The sequence below is a fragment of the Leuresthes tenuis genome, unplaced genomic scaffold, assembly GCF_036924035.1.
Source record: "Leuresthes tenuis unplaced genomic scaffold, fLeuTen1.0.hap1 SCAF_12, whole genome shotgun sequence".
NCBI classification, from domain to species: domain Eukaryota; kingdom Metazoa; phylum Chordata; class Actinopteri; order Atheriniformes; family Atherinopsidae; genus Leuresthes; species Leuresthes tenuis.
Genome location: NW_027325366.1, coordinates 464,220 through 480,938, shown reverse-complemented (window position 1 = coordinate 480,938; position 16,719 = coordinate 464,220). Strand labels below are relative to the sequence as shown.

General features: G+C 46.7%; 23 non-coding genes across 23 annotated transcripts; 7 read left to right on the top strand and 16 right to left on the bottom strand.

Moving 5' to 3' along the window:
• Positions 1–1,307: 1,307 nt before the first annotated feature.
• On the bottom strand, positions 1,308–1,498 carry LOC140266289 (U2 spliceosomal RNA). Its single transcript, XR_011906931.1, has one exon. It is a non-coding gene; the product is annotated as a U2 spliceosomal RNA (small nuclear RNA).
• A 274-nt stretch (positions 1,499–1,772) lies between these two features.
• On the bottom strand, positions 1,773–1,886 carry LOC140320816 (U5 spliceosomal RNA). Its single transcript, XR_011918595.1, has one exon. It is a non-coding gene; the product is annotated as a U5 spliceosomal RNA (small nuclear RNA).
• A 1,036-nt stretch (positions 1,887–2,922) lies between these two features.
• LOC140266164 (U1 spliceosomal RNA) lies at positions 2,923–3,086 on the top strand. The gene has a single exon (XR_011906818.1). It is a non-coding gene; the product is annotated as a U1 spliceosomal RNA (small nuclear RNA).
• A 1,414-nt stretch (positions 3,087–4,500) lies between these two features.
• Positions 4,501–4,616, bottom strand: LOC140265635 (U5 spliceosomal RNA). Its single transcript, XR_011906341.1, has one exon. It is a non-coding gene; the product is annotated as a U5 spliceosomal RNA (small nuclear RNA).
• A 409-nt stretch (positions 4,617–5,025) lies between these two features.
• Positions 5,026–5,216, bottom strand: LOC140266288 (U2 spliceosomal RNA). The gene has a single exon (XR_011906930.1). It is a non-coding gene; the product is annotated as a U2 spliceosomal RNA (small nuclear RNA).
• A 249-nt stretch (positions 5,217–5,465) lies between these two features.
• LOC140265589 (U5 spliceosomal RNA) lies at positions 5,466–5,579 on the bottom strand. The gene has a single exon (XR_011906299.1). It is a non-coding gene; the product is annotated as a U5 spliceosomal RNA (small nuclear RNA).
• A 682-nt stretch (positions 5,580–6,261) lies between these two features.
• Positions 6,262–6,425, top strand: LOC140320924 (U1 spliceosomal RNA). Its single transcript, XR_011918693.1, has one exon. It is a non-coding gene; the product is annotated as a U1 spliceosomal RNA (small nuclear RNA).
• Positions 6,426–7,026: 601 nt separating this feature from the next.
• Positions 7,027–7,190, top strand: LOC140266145 (U1 spliceosomal RNA). The gene has a single exon (XR_011906801.1). It is a non-coding gene; the product is annotated as a U1 spliceosomal RNA (small nuclear RNA).
• A 155-nt stretch (positions 7,191–7,345) lies between these two features.
• On the bottom strand, positions 7,346–7,459 carry LOC140320814 (U5 spliceosomal RNA). The gene has a single exon (XR_011918593.1). It is a non-coding gene; the product is annotated as a U5 spliceosomal RNA (small nuclear RNA).
• A 385-nt stretch (positions 7,460–7,844) lies between these two features.
• On the bottom strand, positions 7,845–8,035 carry LOC140320386 (U2 spliceosomal RNA). Its single transcript, XR_011918240.1, has one exon. It is a non-coding gene; the product is annotated as a U2 spliceosomal RNA (small nuclear RNA).
• Positions 8,036–8,310: 275 nt separating this feature from the next.
• Positions 8,311–8,424, bottom strand: LOC140320813 (U5 spliceosomal RNA). The gene has a single exon (XR_011918592.1). It is a non-coding gene; the product is annotated as a U5 spliceosomal RNA (small nuclear RNA).
• A 374-nt stretch (positions 8,425–8,798) lies between these two features.
• On the bottom strand, positions 8,799–8,989 carry LOC140266287 (U2 spliceosomal RNA). Its single transcript, XR_011906929.1, has one exon. It is a non-coding gene; the product is annotated as a U2 spliceosomal RNA (small nuclear RNA).
• A 275-nt stretch (positions 8,990–9,264) lies between these two features.
• On the bottom strand, positions 9,265–9,378 carry LOC140265803 (U5 spliceosomal RNA). Its single transcript, XR_011906494.1, has one exon. It is a non-coding gene; the product is annotated as a U5 spliceosomal RNA (small nuclear RNA).
• Positions 9,379–10,059: 681 nt separating this feature from the next.
• Positions 10,060–10,223, top strand: LOC140266151 (U1 spliceosomal RNA). Its single transcript, XR_011906807.1, has one exon. It is a non-coding gene; the product is annotated as a U1 spliceosomal RNA (small nuclear RNA).
• Positions 10,224–10,825: 602 nt separating this feature from the next.
• Positions 10,826–10,989, top strand: LOC140266160 (U1 spliceosomal RNA). Its single transcript, XR_011906815.1, has one exon. It is a non-coding gene; the product is annotated as a U1 spliceosomal RNA (small nuclear RNA).
• A 579-nt stretch (positions 10,990–11,568) lies between these two features.
• Positions 11,569–11,732, top strand: LOC140266158 (U1 spliceosomal RNA). The gene has a single exon (XR_011906813.1). It is a non-coding gene; the product is annotated as a U1 spliceosomal RNA (small nuclear RNA).
• Positions 11,733–12,332: 600 nt separating this feature from the next.
• Positions 12,333–12,496, top strand: LOC140320447 (U1 spliceosomal RNA). The gene has a single exon (XR_011918296.1). It is a non-coding gene; the product is annotated as a U1 spliceosomal RNA (small nuclear RNA).
• Positions 12,497–13,912: 1,416 nt separating this feature from the next.
• Positions 13,913–14,026, bottom strand: LOC140320684 (U5 spliceosomal RNA). The gene has a single exon (XR_011918475.1). It is a non-coding gene; the product is annotated as a U5 spliceosomal RNA (small nuclear RNA).
• A 386-nt stretch (positions 14,027–14,412) lies between these two features.
• On the bottom strand, positions 14,413–14,603 carry LOC140266510 (U2 spliceosomal RNA). The gene has a single exon (XR_011907134.1). It is a non-coding gene; the product is annotated as a U2 spliceosomal RNA (small nuclear RNA).
• A 249-nt stretch (positions 14,604–14,852) lies between these two features.
• On the bottom strand, positions 14,853–14,966 carry LOC140265656 (U5 spliceosomal RNA). The gene has a single exon (XR_011906360.1). It is a non-coding gene; the product is annotated as a U5 spliceosomal RNA (small nuclear RNA).
• Positions 14,967–15,375: 409 nt separating this feature from the next.
• On the bottom strand, positions 15,376–15,566 carry LOC140266502 (U2 spliceosomal RNA). The gene has a single exon (XR_011907127.1). It is a non-coding gene; the product is annotated as a U2 spliceosomal RNA (small nuclear RNA).
• A 274-nt stretch (positions 15,567–15,840) lies between these two features.
• Positions 15,841–15,954, bottom strand: LOC140265893 (U5 spliceosomal RNA). Its single transcript, XR_011906577.1, has one exon. It is a non-coding gene; the product is annotated as a U5 spliceosomal RNA (small nuclear RNA).
• A 388-nt stretch (positions 15,955–16,342) lies between these two features.
• Positions 16,343–16,533, bottom strand: LOC140266285 (U2 spliceosomal RNA). The gene has a single exon (XR_011906927.1). It is a non-coding gene; the product is annotated as a U2 spliceosomal RNA (small nuclear RNA).
• Positions 16,534–16,719: the final 186 nt, after the last annotated feature.

The following is a 16,719-nucleotide window of genomic DNA, read 5'->3' as shown; positions in this document are numbered from 1 at the left end:
TAACTCTGTGTGGTTGTCCTCTTCAGGAGCAGTTTTCTAATGACTGCCTGTTTAAGGAGAACCTAGAGGCGAACCACTACAACACCTACTCATCTTACTCTCACCCAGGAAACTACCTGGCTCTTTCTCACAAAGGGCAGTTAAGGAGAGGCAATGATGTGAACCACAACCAATCCTGCACTCATTTCTTACCAAGAAGGACTCTGTGATGAGCGTTTTCTCAACTGGAGCCTATGTTGATATGATGCTGCTATATTTAATCTCCAGTTTGTGGAGCAAAAGCAGCACACCAGAAGCTGGCCTCTATGCAGAAACAAGGCCTGAAGCCTCAGAACGGGATACAGAAGAGATTAATGGGATTTTAAGAGCTTTATGGAGAAATAGCCAAGCTCTAACACAAACTTTCTTCAACTTGTTCAGACGACCTGCCTGTTCGGTCTGAGGTTCCATCAACAACAGCCTCCCGTGGTGCAGTTCACCTGTATTCCAACTGCATGGATTACTTTGGCTTTCTGTACATCTTCTGTCCGGCTGTTTATCATAAATAAATTCTGAACCACTGTACAGTTCCTGCTTCGAACCAATCAGCAGATAGATAGCATTGTTTTGTAAATAAAGCACATGGCTGTTCATAAAACACATTTTGCCAGAGGATGGCGCAAAAAGACAACAGGGGAAAAATGATCTTATTTACATTTACCAGACTGACACATACCTTTTTTCAAAATAAATTCTAATGTTCCTGTTGTCTGCTTAATGAGTAATAAGGACAACACATAACAGACTCAATGAGGTGATATAATCATTATGGTTACAGCATGTTTCAAGCTATAAATGTCTTAACATCCATTCACTGAATCTCACACTGTTACTATAACCCCTGGAGAAGTCTCCTCTCCAAAACAAACACCTTCACAAGTCTAAATATGCAAATGCTCACTGACTCACCGCTGCTACTGCCAGCTACACAGGTTCATTTTGAAGGAAGTGGGAGTTTATTAATTCTGTAAATAATTATTCTATTCTAATGGTAGACTGTTGAATGTTAGAATATTATTATTTTTGCACTATTGTTTAGGTTATTTAAATGTTTTATTTGTGCACAGTTTCATACATTTTACATTTTCTGTTTTACACTGAATGTTAATTTACTGGCTTTTTGGTTTCTGGGTTAGGGTTAGAAACGAACTGTAAGACAGCTGGAGTACATACAGAAATGCTGCTGCTCTAGTCCTGACTAGAACCAGAAAATATGACGAAAAGAAACTTCCATCCTGCACCACTGTTTGCTTTTTCACAAGAGCAGAGAAGAGCGCACCGTTCCCAGCGGCACTGCAGTACCGGGTCGATGCTTGGAGTGAACGGAGCAAGCTCCTTTTTCAACTCCTGTTCCTAAAAATCCATTTAATATGTAGTCCTCGTATAGAGGACATATCAGATATTAAACTGATAAGAACAGATACTACACTTGATCTTAGCCAAAAGGCCGAGAAGCGATAACTGTCCACTGGTTCACGTCCGAGGGCCCTTCCTGGCACAATGCGCACTTGTCGCGGGGTTCTTTTTATGGCCATAGGTGGCCAGAGAGTCACTTTGCACCTCCGCCCACCCGCTGCACTGAGCACTCTTCAGCCCTTTTAAATGGTATAACTTTGCACTCCCGCGAGCACCATTCAAGCAACATCGGCAGAGTCACAACAAGTAAGGCGACTCTACTCAGGGAAGTCACTCTGCACAGGAAAAGATTTCTTTTGCACAGACAGAAAGGGCTACACCCGCAAAGGTAAAGCCTGCCAAAAATAGAAACAACTCATTAGTGCTGCTCTCCACGGAAGTCTTTAGTAAAAGGCGAAAGACTTGTACGTTATGAAGAGAAACCAGAGTACGATTATCCGTCACTGCGGGAGCAGGGCACCAGGCCAGTTGGCATAGCCACCTTCCCCATGGTGAGCTTTGCTTGGTTGAGACGCTTGCTCCCCCTTGCTCCTCGGCTGACCAAGTAGGAACAATCAGGCCCTATTCGATGGCTGCCTTGTCTTTTACTCTGTGCAAAAGACAAGGCAGCCACAAACACCACGGGAAACACCGTATTGAGGCTTTGTTCTGAGCGCTCATTCGGTGTCGCGTTTCTTTCAAGCAATTCTCCCGGTTATCCCGCACTCGGCTCGCTCCCAGAGCCGTGTGAAAGTCTGCCTCGCATTCACTCCCTTTTCTCAGCAGACTAAAAGAAAATTTCATCTTGGGCTCCCTGAAATTTCCATCCTGCACCACTGTTTTTTTCTTTTTCACAAGAGCAGAGAAGAGCGCACCGTTCCCAGCGGCACTGCAGTACCGGGTCGATGCTTGGAGATGCGCTGAAAGAAATACATTTGTGCTGCAAGTTCCTTGGTTGTCTGTCTGCAGTGGAGATATGCAAGATAGCAAGTTTTGCCAAATGCTGCAGCATGTCAACACAACAGATATGCAGCTGCGCAGTCAGGTGAGGTCATACAGTGCAGTCACTCTAAGCAGGTGGGCATTGCCTTAGAGATGGGGAGGAACAAAATTAAAAAAAGAGGACATGTGACCACTGAAGTGGATGTTTAGCAAGGTTTGCCAAATGCTGCAGCATGTCTGCACTGGAGATATGCAGCTGCCCAGCCGTGAGGGTTTGCCTCAACTGAGAAATTTCCCAGTGTGGGTGTGGCTTTAGAGATGGGGAGGAGGGGAAAGAAATACATTTGTGCTGCAAGTTCCTTGGTTGTTTAAAAGAAGAAATGAACAGAAAGATAATGAAAAGCCTTACTGTTTTAATCTGCAAACGTTTTAGTTTCGGGGTAGCTGCTGCTGCTGGCATGGCACACCAGACAGTTGAAGTTGCAGCACCGTCCGGCCGAGTGAGGCACCTGGGAAAGAGGTATCGGCCTCTGACATTTCCAGCTCATACTTACCTGGCAGGAGAGACACCATGATCAAGAAGGTGGTTCACTCAAGGCGAGGCTCAGTCATTGCACACCGACTGTACTGACCCTTGCGAATTCCCCAAATGTGGGAATCTCGACTGCATAATTTCTGGTAGTGGGGGACTGCGTTCGCGCTTTCCCCTGATTTGGCTGTTTAACATGAATATTTCTGATCTACTTTACCCTTTTTTGACCTTGTGTCACTGTTTTATAACACCTTGCCATTTTTAAAATGGATGATTAATAAGGTACGCTGAAGGTTTGCCAAATGCTGCTATATGATAGCCGATAAAGTCACTGCTAACGTCACACAGGAAACCAACTTACTGCTGCTAAAGGTGCTTCTTCAAAGGTGCTCCAGAGCTTCACTGTCGCACCACTCTTCTGGGTTTTGTTTCAGTCATTAGAAGCCAAACTATTGCTTTTATAGGTTACTTTTAATCAAAGTTTAAGCCTCTAATGATGGAGAGCAGTTCATTCAGTCCTGACTAGAACCAGAAAATATCACCATATTAGTCCAGTGCTCAGGTCTCTGCACTAGCTTTCTGTCGCTCAGAGAATAGACTTTAAAACAGTTCTATTTAGCTGTGCACATGACAACTGAAAGTATTTTATTTGCACTCTTCGCTTTTAAGTTAATTAATTAGTTATTTTCTATCTTTTATGGAATTATTTTATTGGCCTTTTTGTGATTTTATGTAGCTGTAAAGCAATTTTGTTTACGAATTGTGCTCTACAAATAAACTTGCCTTGCCTTTCCTCAACCTAAAAGGAGCTTTCCATTTGTGGGGCTTCTGCAGGCCCCTCCCCGTCTTCTGCCTCACCTGACTGCTGTCCACCATTCAGGGGTTTTGGTGGTAAATTTGAATTTCCCAGCCTAGCTGTTTTAAATAGCTCATCAACTGCCTCTGACTGCCCTCCATTTCCACCTCCTTCCTGTATTTTTAGGGATTTCAACTTGTTGGCAAAAGATTTTGGGCAATCTCTGAAGAGGTGGTTTTATTCTCCACAGAGATTGCACTTTCTGCCATTCGTACACTCTTCGATGGTGTGACCAATTTCTCTACATTTGCGACAAAATACCTTTGTGCAGGCGTCCAACAGATGCCCATGCTCCCCACACGGCAGAGTTTCGGCTGTCCCTGGTAGTGGATGTAGCCTCTGTTTTTCTCCAAGACAATCATGGGTGGGAGATGTTTCAGGCCCTAGAAGCCCTGGGGGTCTTGCCATTGTTGGATGGGGACCCTCCAGGTGCAATTCCAAATGCCATTGCAGTATTTCAACCTGCAATGAGCAAGAAAGCAAAAACAACCAAAAAAATTTTGATAAAGAATTTTAACTACAATATAGTTGGAAAACTTTAATCAAGCACAAAAATACCTCTTAAGCACAGGTTCTTAATGCCAAAGCATGCACAAAATCAACGACACAGAGAAGGCAATCATAGTCTTAACCAAAAGATAGAGAAACCACAAATAAGAATCTACTTGGCTCTACTCTACTCCGAGAAGTCACTCTGCACAGCAACATGATTTTCTTTTGCACAAACAGAAAAGACTTCACCCGCAAAGGTAAAGCCATCCAAAAATAGAAACAACTCATTAGTGCTGCTCTCCACGGAAGTCTTTAGTAAAAGGCGAAAGACTTGTACGTTATGAAGAGAAACCAGAGTACGATTATCTGTCACTGCGGGAGCAGGGCACCAGGCCAGTTGGCATAGCCACCTTCCCCATGGTGAGCTTTGCTTGGTTGAGACGCTTGCTCCCCCTTGCTCCTCGGCTGACCAAGTAGGAGCAATCGGGCCCTATTCGATGGCTGCCTTTTTTTTTACTCTGTGCAAAAGACAAGGCAGCCACAAACATCACGGGAAACACCGTATTGAGGCTTTGTTCTGAGCGCTCATTCGGTGTCGCGTTTCTTTCAAGCAATTCTCCCGGTTAGCCCGCACTCGGCTCGCTCCCAGAGACGTGTTAAAGTCTGCCTCGCATTCACTCCCTTTTCTCAGCAGACTAAAAGAAAATTTCATCTTGGGCTCCCTGAAACTTCCATCCTGCACCACTGTTTGCTTTTTCACAAGAGCAGAGAAGAGCGCACCGTTCCCAGCGGCACTGCAGTACCGGGTCGATGCTTGGAGTGAACGGAGCAAGCTCCTTTTTCAACTCCTGTTCCTAAAAATCCATTTAATATGTAGTCCTCGTATAGAGGACATATCAGATATTAAACTGATAAGAACAGATACTACACTTGATCTTAGCCAAAAGGCCGAGAAGCGATAACTGTCCACTGGTTCACGTCCGATGGCCCTTCCTGGCACAATGCGCACTTGTCGCGGCGTTCTTTTTATGGCCATAGGTGGCCAGAGAGTCACAGAGCACTCTTCAGCCCTTTTAAATGGTATAACTTTGCACTCCCGCGAGCACCATTCAAGCAACATCGGCACAGTCACAACAAGTAAGGCGACTCTACTCAGGGAAGTCACTCTGCACAGGAACAAGATTTCTTTTGCACAGACAGAAAGGGCTTCACCCGCAAAGATAAAGCCTGCCAAAAATAGAAACAACTCATTAGTGCTGCTCTCCACGGAAGTCTTTAGTAAAAGGCGAAAGACTTGTACGCTATGAAGAGAAACCAGAGTACGATTATCCGTCACTGCGGGAGCAGGGCACCAAGCCAGTTGGCATAGCCACCTTCCCCATGGTGAGCTTTGCTTGGTTGAGACGCTTGCTCCCCCTTGCTCCTCGGCTGACCAAGTAGGAACAATCGGGCCCTATTCGATGGCTGCCTTGTCTTTTACTCTGTGCAAAAGACAAGGCAGCCACAAAAACCACGGGAAACACCGTATTGAGGCTTTGTTCTGAGCGCTCATTCGGTGTCGCGTTTCTTTCAAGCAATTCTCCCAGTTAGCCCGCACTCGGCTCGCTCCCAGAGCCGTGTTAAAGTCTGCCTCGCATTCACTCCCTCTTCTCAGCAGACTAAAAGAAAATTTCATCTTGGGCTCCCTGAAACTTCCATCCTGCACCACTGTTTGCTTTTTCACAAGAGCAGAGAAGAGCGCACCGTTCCCAGCGGCACTGCAGTACCGGGTCGATGCTTGGAGATGCGCTGAAAGAAATACATTTGTGCTGCAAGTTCCTTGGTTGTTTAAAAGAAGAAGTGATCAGAAAGATAATGAAAAGCCTTCCTCTTTTAATCTGCAAACATTTTAGTTTCGGGGTAGCTTCTGCTGCTGGCATGGCACACCAGACAGTTGAAGTTGCAGCACCGTCTGGCCGAGTGAGGCACCTGGGAAAGAGGTATCAGCCTCTGACATTTCCAACTCATACTTACCTGGCAGGAGAGACACCATGATCAAGAAGGTGGTTCACTCAAGGCGAGGCTCAGTCATTGCACACCGACTGTACTGACCCTTGCGAATTCTCCAAATGTGGGAATCTCGACTGCATAATTTCTGGTAGTGGGGGACTGCGTTCGCGCTTTCCCCTGATTTGGCTGTTTAACATGAATATTTCTGGTCTAAATTATCCTTTTTTGACCTTGTGTCACTGTTTTAACAACACCTTGCCATCTTTAAAATGGATGTTTAGTAAGGTACGCTGAATGCTGCAGCATGTCTACACAACAGATATGCAGCTGCGCAGTTGTCAGGTGAGGTCATACAGTGCAGTTACCCCAGGCAGGTGGGCATTGCCTTAGAGATGCGGAGGAACAAAATGAAAAAAAGAGGACATGTGATCACTGAAGTGGATGTTTAGCAAGGTTTGCCAAATGCTGCAGCATGTCTGCACTGGAGATATGCAGCCGTGAGGGTTTGCCTCAACTGAGAAATTTCACAGTGTGGGTGGGTGTGGCTTTAGAGATGGGGAGGAGGGGAAAGAAATACATTTGTGCTGCAAGTTCTTTGGTTGTTTAAAAGAAGAAGTGATCAGAAAGATAATGAAAAGCCTTACTCTTTTAATCTGTAAACATTTTAGTTTCGGGGTAGCTGCTGCTGCTGGCATGGCACACCAGACAGTTGAAGTTGCAGCACCGTCTGGCCGAGTGAGGCGCCTGGGAAAGAGGTATCAGCCTCTGACATTTCTAATTCATACTTACCTGGCAGGAGAGACACCATGAACAAGAAGGTGGTTCACTCAAGGCGAGGCTCAGTCATTGCACACCGACTGTACTGACCCTTGCGAATTCCCCAAATGTTGGAATCTCGACTGCATAATTTCTGGTAGTTGGGGACTGCGTTCGCGCTTTCCCCTGATTTGGCTGTTTAACATGAATATTTCTGGTCTACATTACCTGTTTTGGACTTTGTGTCAAGCAACATCGGCACAGTCACAACAAGTAAGGCGACTCTACTCAGGGAAGTCACTCTGCACAGGAAGAGATTTCTTTTGCACAGACAGAAAGGGCTTCACCCGCAAAGGTAAAGCCTGCCAAAAATAGAAACAACTCATTAGTGCTGCTCTCCACGGAAGTCTTTAGTAAAAGGCGAAAGACTTGTACGTTATGAAGAGAAACCAGAGTACTATTATCCGTCACTGCGGGAGCAGGGCACCAGGCCAGTTGGCATAGCCACCTTCCCCATGGTGAGCTTTGCTTGGTTGAGACGCTTGCTCCCCCTGCTCCTCGGCTGACCAAGTAGGAACAATCGGGCCCTATTCGATGGCTGCCTTGTCTTTTACTCTGTGCAAAAGACAAGGCAGCCACAAACACCACGGGAAACACCGTATTGAGGCTTTGTTCTGAGCGCTCATTCGGTGTCGCGTTTCTTTCAAGCAATTCTCCCGGTTAGCCCGCACTAGGCTCGCTCCCAGAGCCGTGTTAAAGTCTGCCTCGCATTCACTCCCTTTTCTCAGCAGACTAAAAGAAACTTCCATCCTGCACCACTGTTTGCTTTTTCACAAGAGCAGAGAAGAGCGCACCGTTCCCAGCGGCACTGCAGTACCAGGTCGATGCTTGGAGTTAATGGAGCAAGCTCCTTTTTCAACTCCTGCTCCTAAAAATCCATTTAATATGTAGTCCTCGTATAGAGGACATATCAGATATTAAACTGATAAAAACATATACTACACTTGATCTTAGCCAAAAGGCCGAGAAGCGATAACTGTCCACTGGGTCACGTCCGAGGGCGCTTCCTGGCACAATGCGCACTTGTCGCGGTGTTCTTTTTATGACCATAGGTGGCCAGAGAGTCACTTTGCACCTCCGCCCACCCGCTGCACTGAGCACTCTTCAGCCCTTTTAAATGGTATAACTTTGCACTCCCGCGAGCACCATTCAAGCAACATCGGCACAGTCACAACAAGTAAGGCGACTCTACTCAGGGAAGTCACTCTGCACAGGAACAAGATTTCTTTTGCACAGTCAGAAAGGGCTTCACCCGCAAAGGTAAAGCCTGCCAAAAATAGAAACAACTCATTAGTGCTGCTCTCCACGGAAGTCTTTAGTAAAAGGCGAAAGACTTGTACGTTATGAAGAGAAACCAGAGTACGATTATCCGTCACTGCGGGAGCAGGGCACCAGGCCAGTTGGCATAGCCACCTTCCCCATGGTGAGCTTTGCTTGGTTGAGACGCTTGCTCCCCGGCTGACCAAGTAGGAACAATCGGGCCCTATTCGAAGGCTGCCTTGTCTTTTACTCTGTGCAAAAGACAAGGCAGCCACAAACACCACGGGAAACACCGTATTGAGGATTTGTTCTGAACGCTCATTCGGTGTCGCGTTTCTTTCAAGCAATTCCCGGTTTGCCCACACTCGGCTCGCTCCCAGAGCCGTGTTAAAGTCTGCCTCGCATTCACTCCCTTTTCTCAGCAGACTAAAAGAAAATTCCATCCTGCACCACTGTTTGCTTTTTCACAAGAGCAGAGAAGAGCGCACCGTTCCCAGCGGCACTGCAGTACCGGGTCGATGCTTGGAGTGAACGGAGCAAGCTCCTTTTTCAACTCCTGTTCCTAAAAATCCATTTAATATGTAGTCCTCGTATAGAGGACATATCAGATATTAAACTGATAAGAACAGATACTACACTTGATCTTAGCCAAAAGGCCGAGAAGCGATAACTGTCCACTGGTTCACGTCCGAGGGCCCTTCCTGGCACAATGCGCACTTGTCGCGGTGTTCTTTTTATGGCCATAGGTGGCCAGAGAGTCACTTTGCACCTCCGCCCACCCGCTGCACTGAGCACTCTTCAGCCCTTTTAAATGGTATAACTTTGCACTCCCGCGAGCACCATTCAAGCAACATCGGCACAGTCACAACAAGTAAGGCGACTCTACTCAGGGAAGTCACTCTGCACAGGAACAAGATTTCTTTTGCACAGACAGAAAGGGCTTCACCCGCAAAGGTAAAGCCTGCCAAAAATAGAAACAACTCATTAGTGCTTCTCTCCACGGAAGTCTTTAGTAAAAGGCGAAAGACTTGTACGCTATGAAGATAAACCAGAGTACGATTATACGTCACTGCGGGAGCAGGGCACCAGGCCAGTTGGCATAGCCACCTTCCCCATGGTGAGCTTTGCTTGGTTGAGACGCTTGCTCCCCCTTGCTCCTCGGCTGACCAAGTAGGAACAATCGGGCCCTCTTCGATGGCTGCCTTGTTTTTTACTCTGTGCAAAAGACAAGGCAGCCACAAACACCACGGGAAACACCGTATTGAGGCTTTGTTCTGAGCGCTCATTCGGTGTCGCGTTTCTTTCAAGCAATTCTCCCGGTTAGCCCGCACTCGGCTCGCTCCCAGAGCCGTGTTAAAGTCTGCCTCGCATTCACTCCCTCTTCTCAGCAGACTAAAAGAAAATTTCATCTTGGGCTCCCTGAAACTTCCATCCTGCACCACTGTTTGCTTTTTCACAAGAGCAGAGAAGAGCGCACCATTCCCAGCGGCACTGCAGTACCGGGTCGATGCTTGGAGATGCGCTGAAAGAAATACATTTGTGCTGCAAGTTCCTTGGTTGTTTAAAAGAAGAAGTGATCAGAAAGATAATGAAAAGCCTTCCTCTTTTAATCTGCAAACATTTTAGTTTCGGGGTAGCTGCACTGCTGGCATGGCACACCAGACAGTTGAAGTTGCAGCACCGTCCGGCCGAGTGAGGCGCCTGGGAAAGAGGTATCAGCTTCTGACATTTCCAACTCATACTTACCTGGCAGGAGAGACACCATGATCAAGAAGGTGGTTCACTCAAGGCGAGGCTCAGTCATTGCACACCGACTGTACTGACCCTTGCGAATTCCCCAAATGTGGGAATCTCGACTGCATAATTTCTGGTAGTGGGGGACTGCGTTCGCGCTTTCCCCTGATTTGGCTGTTTAACATGAATATTTCTGGTCTATATTACCCTTTTTTGACCTTGTGTCACTGTTTTAGCAACACCTTGCCATCTTTAAAATGGATGTTTAGTAAGGTACGCTGAATGCTGCAGCATGTCTACACAACAGATATGCAGCTGCGCAGTTGTCAGGTGAGGTCATACAGTGCAGTCACCCCAGGCAGGTGGGCATTGCCTTAGAGATGGGGAGGAACAAAATGAAAAATGAGGACATGTGATCACTGAAGTAGATGTTTAGCAAGGTTTGCCAAATGCTGCAGCATGTCTGCACTGGAGATATGCAGCTGCCCAGCCGTGAGGGTTTGCCTCAACAGAAATTTCCCAGTGTGGGTGTGGCTTTAGAGATGGGGAGGAGGGGAAAGAAATACATTTGTGCTGAAAGTTCCTTGGTTGTTTAAAAGAAGAAGTGATCAGAAAGATAATGAAAAGCCTTACTGTTTTAATCTGCAAACATTTTAGTTTCGGGGTAGCTGCTGCTGCTGGCATGGCACACCAGACAGTTGAAGTTGCAGCACCGTCTGGCCGAGTGAGGCACCTGGGAAAGAGGTATCAGCCTCTGACATTTCCAACTCATACTTACCTGGCAGGAGAGACACCATGATCAAGAAGGTGGTTCACTCAAGGCGAGGCTCAGTCATTGCACACCGGCTGTACTGACCCTTGCCAATTCCCCAAATGTGGGAATCTCGACTGCATAATTTCTGGTAGTGGGGGACTGCGTTCGCGCTTTCCCTTGATTTGGCTGTTTAACATCAGTATATCTCATCTAAAATTCCCGTTTTTGACCTTGTGTCACTGTTTTAACAACACCTTGCCGTCTTTAAAATGGATGTTTAGTAAGGTACGCTGAATGCTGCAGCATGTCTACACAACAGATATGCAGCTGCGCAGTTAGGTGAGGTCATACAGTGCAGTCACCCCAGGCAGGTGGACATTGCCTTAGAGATGGGGAGGAACAAAATGAAAAAAGAGGACATGTGACCACTGAAGTGGATGTTTAGCAAGGTTTGCCAAATGCTGCAGCATGTCTGCACTGGAGATATGCAGCCGTGAGGGTTTGCCTCAACTGAGAAATTTCCCAGTGTGGGTGGGTGTGGCTTTAGAGATGGGGAGGAGGGGAAAGAGATACATTTGTGCTGCAAGTTCCTTGGTTGTTTAAAAGAAGAAGTGATCAGAAAGATAATGAAAAGCCTTACTGTTTTAATCTGCAAAGGTTTTAGTTTCGGGGTAGCTGCTGCTGCTGGCATGGTTGCAGCACCGTCCGGCCGAGTGAGGCACCTGGGAGGGAGGTATCAGCCTCTGACATTTCCAACTCATACTTACCTGGCAGGAAAGACACAATGATCAAGAAGGTGGTTCACTCAAGGCGAGGCTCAGTCATTGCACACCGACTGTACTGACCCTTGCGAATTCCCCAAATGTGGGAATCTCGACTGCATAATTTCTGGTAGTGGGGGACTGCGTTCGCGCTTTCCCCTGATTTGGCTGTTTAACATGAATATTTCTGGTCTACATTACCCTTTTTTGACCTTGTGTCACTGTTTTATAACACCTTGCCGTCTTTAAAATGGATGTTTAGTAAGGTACGCTGAATGCTGCAGCATGTCTACACAACAGATATGCAGCTGCGCAGTCAGGTGAGGTCATACAGTGCAGTCACCCCAGGCAGGTGGGCATTGCCTTTGAGATGGGGAGGAACAAAATGAAAAATGAGGACATGTGACCACTGAAGTAGATGTTTAGCAAGGTTTGCCAAATGCTGCAGCATGTCTGCACTGGAGATATGCAGCCGCTCAGCCGTGAGGGTTTGCCTCAACTGAGAAATTTCCCAGTGTGGGTGTGGCTTTAGAGATGGGGAGGAGGGGAAAGAAATACATTTGTGCTGCAAGTTCCTTGGTCGTTTAAAAGAAGAAGTGATCAGAAAGATAATGAAAAGCCTTACTCTTTTAATCTGCAAACATTTTAGTTTCGGGGTAGCTGCTGCTGCTGGCATGGCACACCAGACAGTTGAAGTTGCAGCACCGTCTGGCCGAGTGAGGCACCTGGAAAAGAGGTATCAGCCTCTGACATTTCCAACTCATACTTACCTGGCAGGAGAGACACCATGATCAAGAAGGTGGTTCACTCAAGGCGAGGCTCAGTCATTGCACACCGACTGTACTGACCCTTGCGAATTCCCCAAATGTGGGAATCTCGACTGCATAATTTCTGCTAGTGGGGGACTGCGTTCGCGCTTTCCCCTGATTTGGCTGTTTAACATGAATATTTCTGATCTACATTACTCTTTTTTGACTTTGTGTCACTGTTTTATAACACCTTGCCATTTTTAAAATGGATGATTAATAAGGTACGCTGAAGGTTTGCCAAATGCTGCTATATGATAGCCGATAAAGTCACTGCTAACGTCACACAGGAAACCAACTTACTGCTGCTAAAGGTGCTTCTTCAAAGGTGCTCCAGAGCTTCACTGTCGCACCACTCTTCTGGGTTTTGTTTCAGTCATTAGAAGCCAAACTATTGCTTTTATAGGTTACTTTTAATCAAATTTTAAGCCTCTAATGATGGAGAGCAGTTCATTCAGTCCTGACTAGAACCAGAAAATATCACCATATTAGTCCAGTGCTCAGGTCTCTGCACTGGCTTTCTGTCGCTCAGAGAATAGACTTTAAAACAGTTCTATTTAGCTGTGCACATGACAACTGAAAGTATTTTATTTGCACTCTTCGCTTTTAAGTTAATTAATTAGTTATTTTCTATCTTTTATGGAATTATTTTATTGGCCTTTTTGTGATTTTATGTAGCTGTAAAGCAATTTTGTTTACGAATTGTGCTCTACAAATAAACTTGCCTTGCCTTTCCTCAACCTAAAAGGAGCTTTCCATTTGTGGGGCTTCTGCAGGCCCCTCCCCGTCTTCTGCCTCACCTGACTGCTGTCCACCATTCAGGGGTTTTGGTGGTAAATTTGAATTTCCCAGCCTAGCTGTTTTAAATAGCTCATCAACTGCCTCTGACTGCCCTCCATTTCCACCTCCTTCCTGTATTTTTAGGGATTTCAACTTGTTGGCAAAAGATTTTGGGCAATCTCTGAAGAGGTTGTTTTATTCTCCACAGAGATTGCACTTTCTGCCATTCGTACACTCTTCGATGGTGTGACCAATTTCTCTACATTTGCGACAAAATACCTTTGTGCAGGCGTCCAACAGATGCCCATGCTCCCCACACGGCAGAGTTTCGGCTGTCCCTGGTAGTGGATGTAGCCTCTGTTTTTCTCCAAGACAATCATGGGTGGGAGATGTTTCAGGCCTTAGAAGCCCTGGGGGTCTTGCCATTGTTGGATGGGGACCCTCCAGGTGCAATTCCAAATGCCATTGCAGTATTTCAACCTGCAATGAGCAAGAAAGCAAAAACAACCAAAAACATTTTGATAAAGAATTTTAACTACAATATAGTTGGAAAACTTTAATCAAGCACAAAAATACCTCTTAAGCACAGGTTCTTAATGCCAAAGCATGCACAAAATCAAGGACACAGAGAAGGCAATCATAGTCTTAACCAAAAGATAGAGAAACAACAAATAAGAATCTACTTGGCTCTACTCTACTCCGAGAAGTCACTCTGCACAGCAAAATGATTTTCTTTTGCACAAACAGAAAAGACTTAGCCCGCAAAGGTAAAGCCATCCAAAAATAGAAACAACTCATTAGTGCTGCTCTCCACGGAAGTCTTTAGTAAAAGGCGAAAGACTTGTACGTTATGAAGAGAAACCAGAGTACGATTATCCGTCACTGCGGGAGCAGGGCACCAGGCCAGTTGGCATAGCCACCGTCCCCATGGTGAGCTTTTCTTGGTTGAGACGCTTGCTCCCCCTTGCTCCTCGGCTGACCAAGTAGGAACAATCGGGCCCTATTCGATGGCTGCCTTGTCTTTTACTCTGTGCAAAAGACAAGGCAGCCACAAACACCACGGGAAACACCGTATTGAGGCTTTGTTCTGAGCGCTCATTCTGTGTCGCGTTTCTTTCAAGCAATTCTCCCGGTTAGCCCGCACTCGGCTCGCTCCCAGATCCGTGTTAAAGTCTGCCTCGCATTCACTCCCTTTTCTCAGCAGACTAAAAGAAAATTCCATCCTGCACCACTTTTTGCTTTTTCACAAGAGCAGAGAAGAGTGCACCGTTCCCAGCGGCACTGCAGTACCGGGTCGATGCTTGGAATGAACGGAGCAAGCTCCTTTTTCAACTCCTGTTCCTAAAAATCCATTTAATATGTAGTCCTCGTATAGAGGACATATCAGATATTAAACTGATAAGAACAGATACTACACTTGATCTTAGCCAAGAGGCCGAGAAGCTATAACTGTCCACTGGTTCACGTCCGAGGGCCCTTCCTGGCACAATGCGCACTTGTCCCGGTGTTCTTTTTATGGCCATAGGTGGCCAGAGAGTCACTGAGCACTCTTCAACCCTTTTAAATGGTATAACTTTGCACTCCCGCGAGCACCATTCAAGCAACATCGGCACAGTCACAACAAGTAAGGCGACTCTACTCAGGGAAGTCACTCTGCACAGGAACAAGATTTCTTTTGCACAGACAGAAAGGGCTTCACCCGCAAAGGTAAAGCCTGCCAAAAAAAGAAACAACTCATTAGTGCTGCTCTCCACGGAAGTCTTTAGTAAAAGGCGAAAGACTTGTACGTTATGAAGAGAAACCAGAGTACGATTATCCGTCACTGCGGGAGCAGGGTACCAGGCCAGTTGGCATAGCCATCTTCCCCATGGTGAGCTTTTCTTGGTTGAGACGCTTGCTCCCCCTTGCTCCTCGGCTGCCCAAGTAGGAACAATCGGGCCCTATTCGATGGCTGCCTTGTCTTTTACTCTGTGCAAAAGACAAGGCAGCCACAAACACCACGGGAAACACGGTATTGAGGCTTTGTTCTGAGCGCTCATTCGGTGTCGCGTTTCTTTCAAGCAATTCTCCCGGTTAGCCCGCACTCGGCTCGCTCCCAGAGCCGTGTTAAAGTCTGCCTCGCATTCACTCCCTTTTCTCAGCAGACTAAAAGAAAATTTCATCTTGGGCTCCCTGAAACTTCCATCCTGCACCCCTGTTTGCTTTTTCACAAGAGCAGAGAAGAGCGCACCGTTCCCAGCGGCACTGCAGTACCGGGTCGATGCTTGGAATGAACGGAGCAAGCTCCTTTTTCAACTCCTGTTCCTAAAAATCCATTTAATATGTAGTCCTCGTATAGAGGACATATCAGATATTAAACTGATAAGAACAGATACTACACTTGATCTTAGCCAAAAGGCCGAGAAGCGATAACTGTCCACTGGTTCACGTCCGAGGGCCCTTCCTGGCACAATGCGCACTTGTCGCGGTGTTCTTTTTATGGCCATAGGTGGCCAGAGAGTCACTTTGCACCTCCGCCCACCCGCTGCACTGAGCACTCTTCAGCCCTTTTAAATGGTATAACTTTGCACTCCCGCGAGCACCATTCAAGCAACATCGGCACAGTCACAACAAGTAAGGCGACTCTACTCAGGGAAGTCACTCTGCACAGGAAGAGATTTCTTTTGCACAGACAGAAAGGGCTTCACCCGCAAAGGTAAAGCCTGCCAAAAATAGAAACAACTCATTAGTGCTGCTCTCCACGGAAATCTTTAGTAAAAGGCGAAAGACTTGTACTTTATGAAGAGAAACCAGAGTACGATTATCCGTCACTGCGGGAGCAGGGCACCAGGCCAGTTGGCATAGCCACCTTCCCCATGGTGAGCTTTGCTTGGTTGAGACGCTTGCTCCCCCTTGCTCCTCGGCTGACCAAGTAGGAACAATCGGGCCCTATTCGATGGCTGCCTTGTTTTTTACTCTGTGCAAAAGACAAGGCAGCCACAAACACCACGGGAAACACCGTATTGATTGAGGCTTTGTTCTGAGCGCTCATTCGGTGTCGCGTTTCTTTCAAGCAATTCCCGGTTAGCCCGCACTCGGCTCGCTCCCAGAGCCGTGTTAAAGTCTGCCTCGCATTCACTCCCTTTTCTCAGCAGACTAAAAGAAAATTCCATCCTGCACCACTTTTTGCTTTTTCACAAGAGCAGAGAAGAGCGCACCGTTCCCAGCGGCACTGCAGTACCGGGTCGATGCTTGGAGTGAACGGAGCAAGCTCCTTTTTCAACTCCTGTTCCTAAAAATCCATTTAATATGTAGTCCTCGTATAGAGGACATATCAGATATTAAACTGATAAGAACAGATACTACACTTGATCTTAGCCAAAAGGCCGAGAAGCGATAACTGTCCACTGGTTCACGTCCGAGGGCCCTTCCTGGCACAATGCGCACTTGTCGCGGTGTTCTTTTTATGGCCATAGGTGGCCAGAGAGTCACTGAGCACTCTTCAACCCTTTTAAATGGTATAACTTTGCACTCCCGCGAGCACCATTCAAGCAACATCGGCACAGTCACAACAAGTAAGGCGA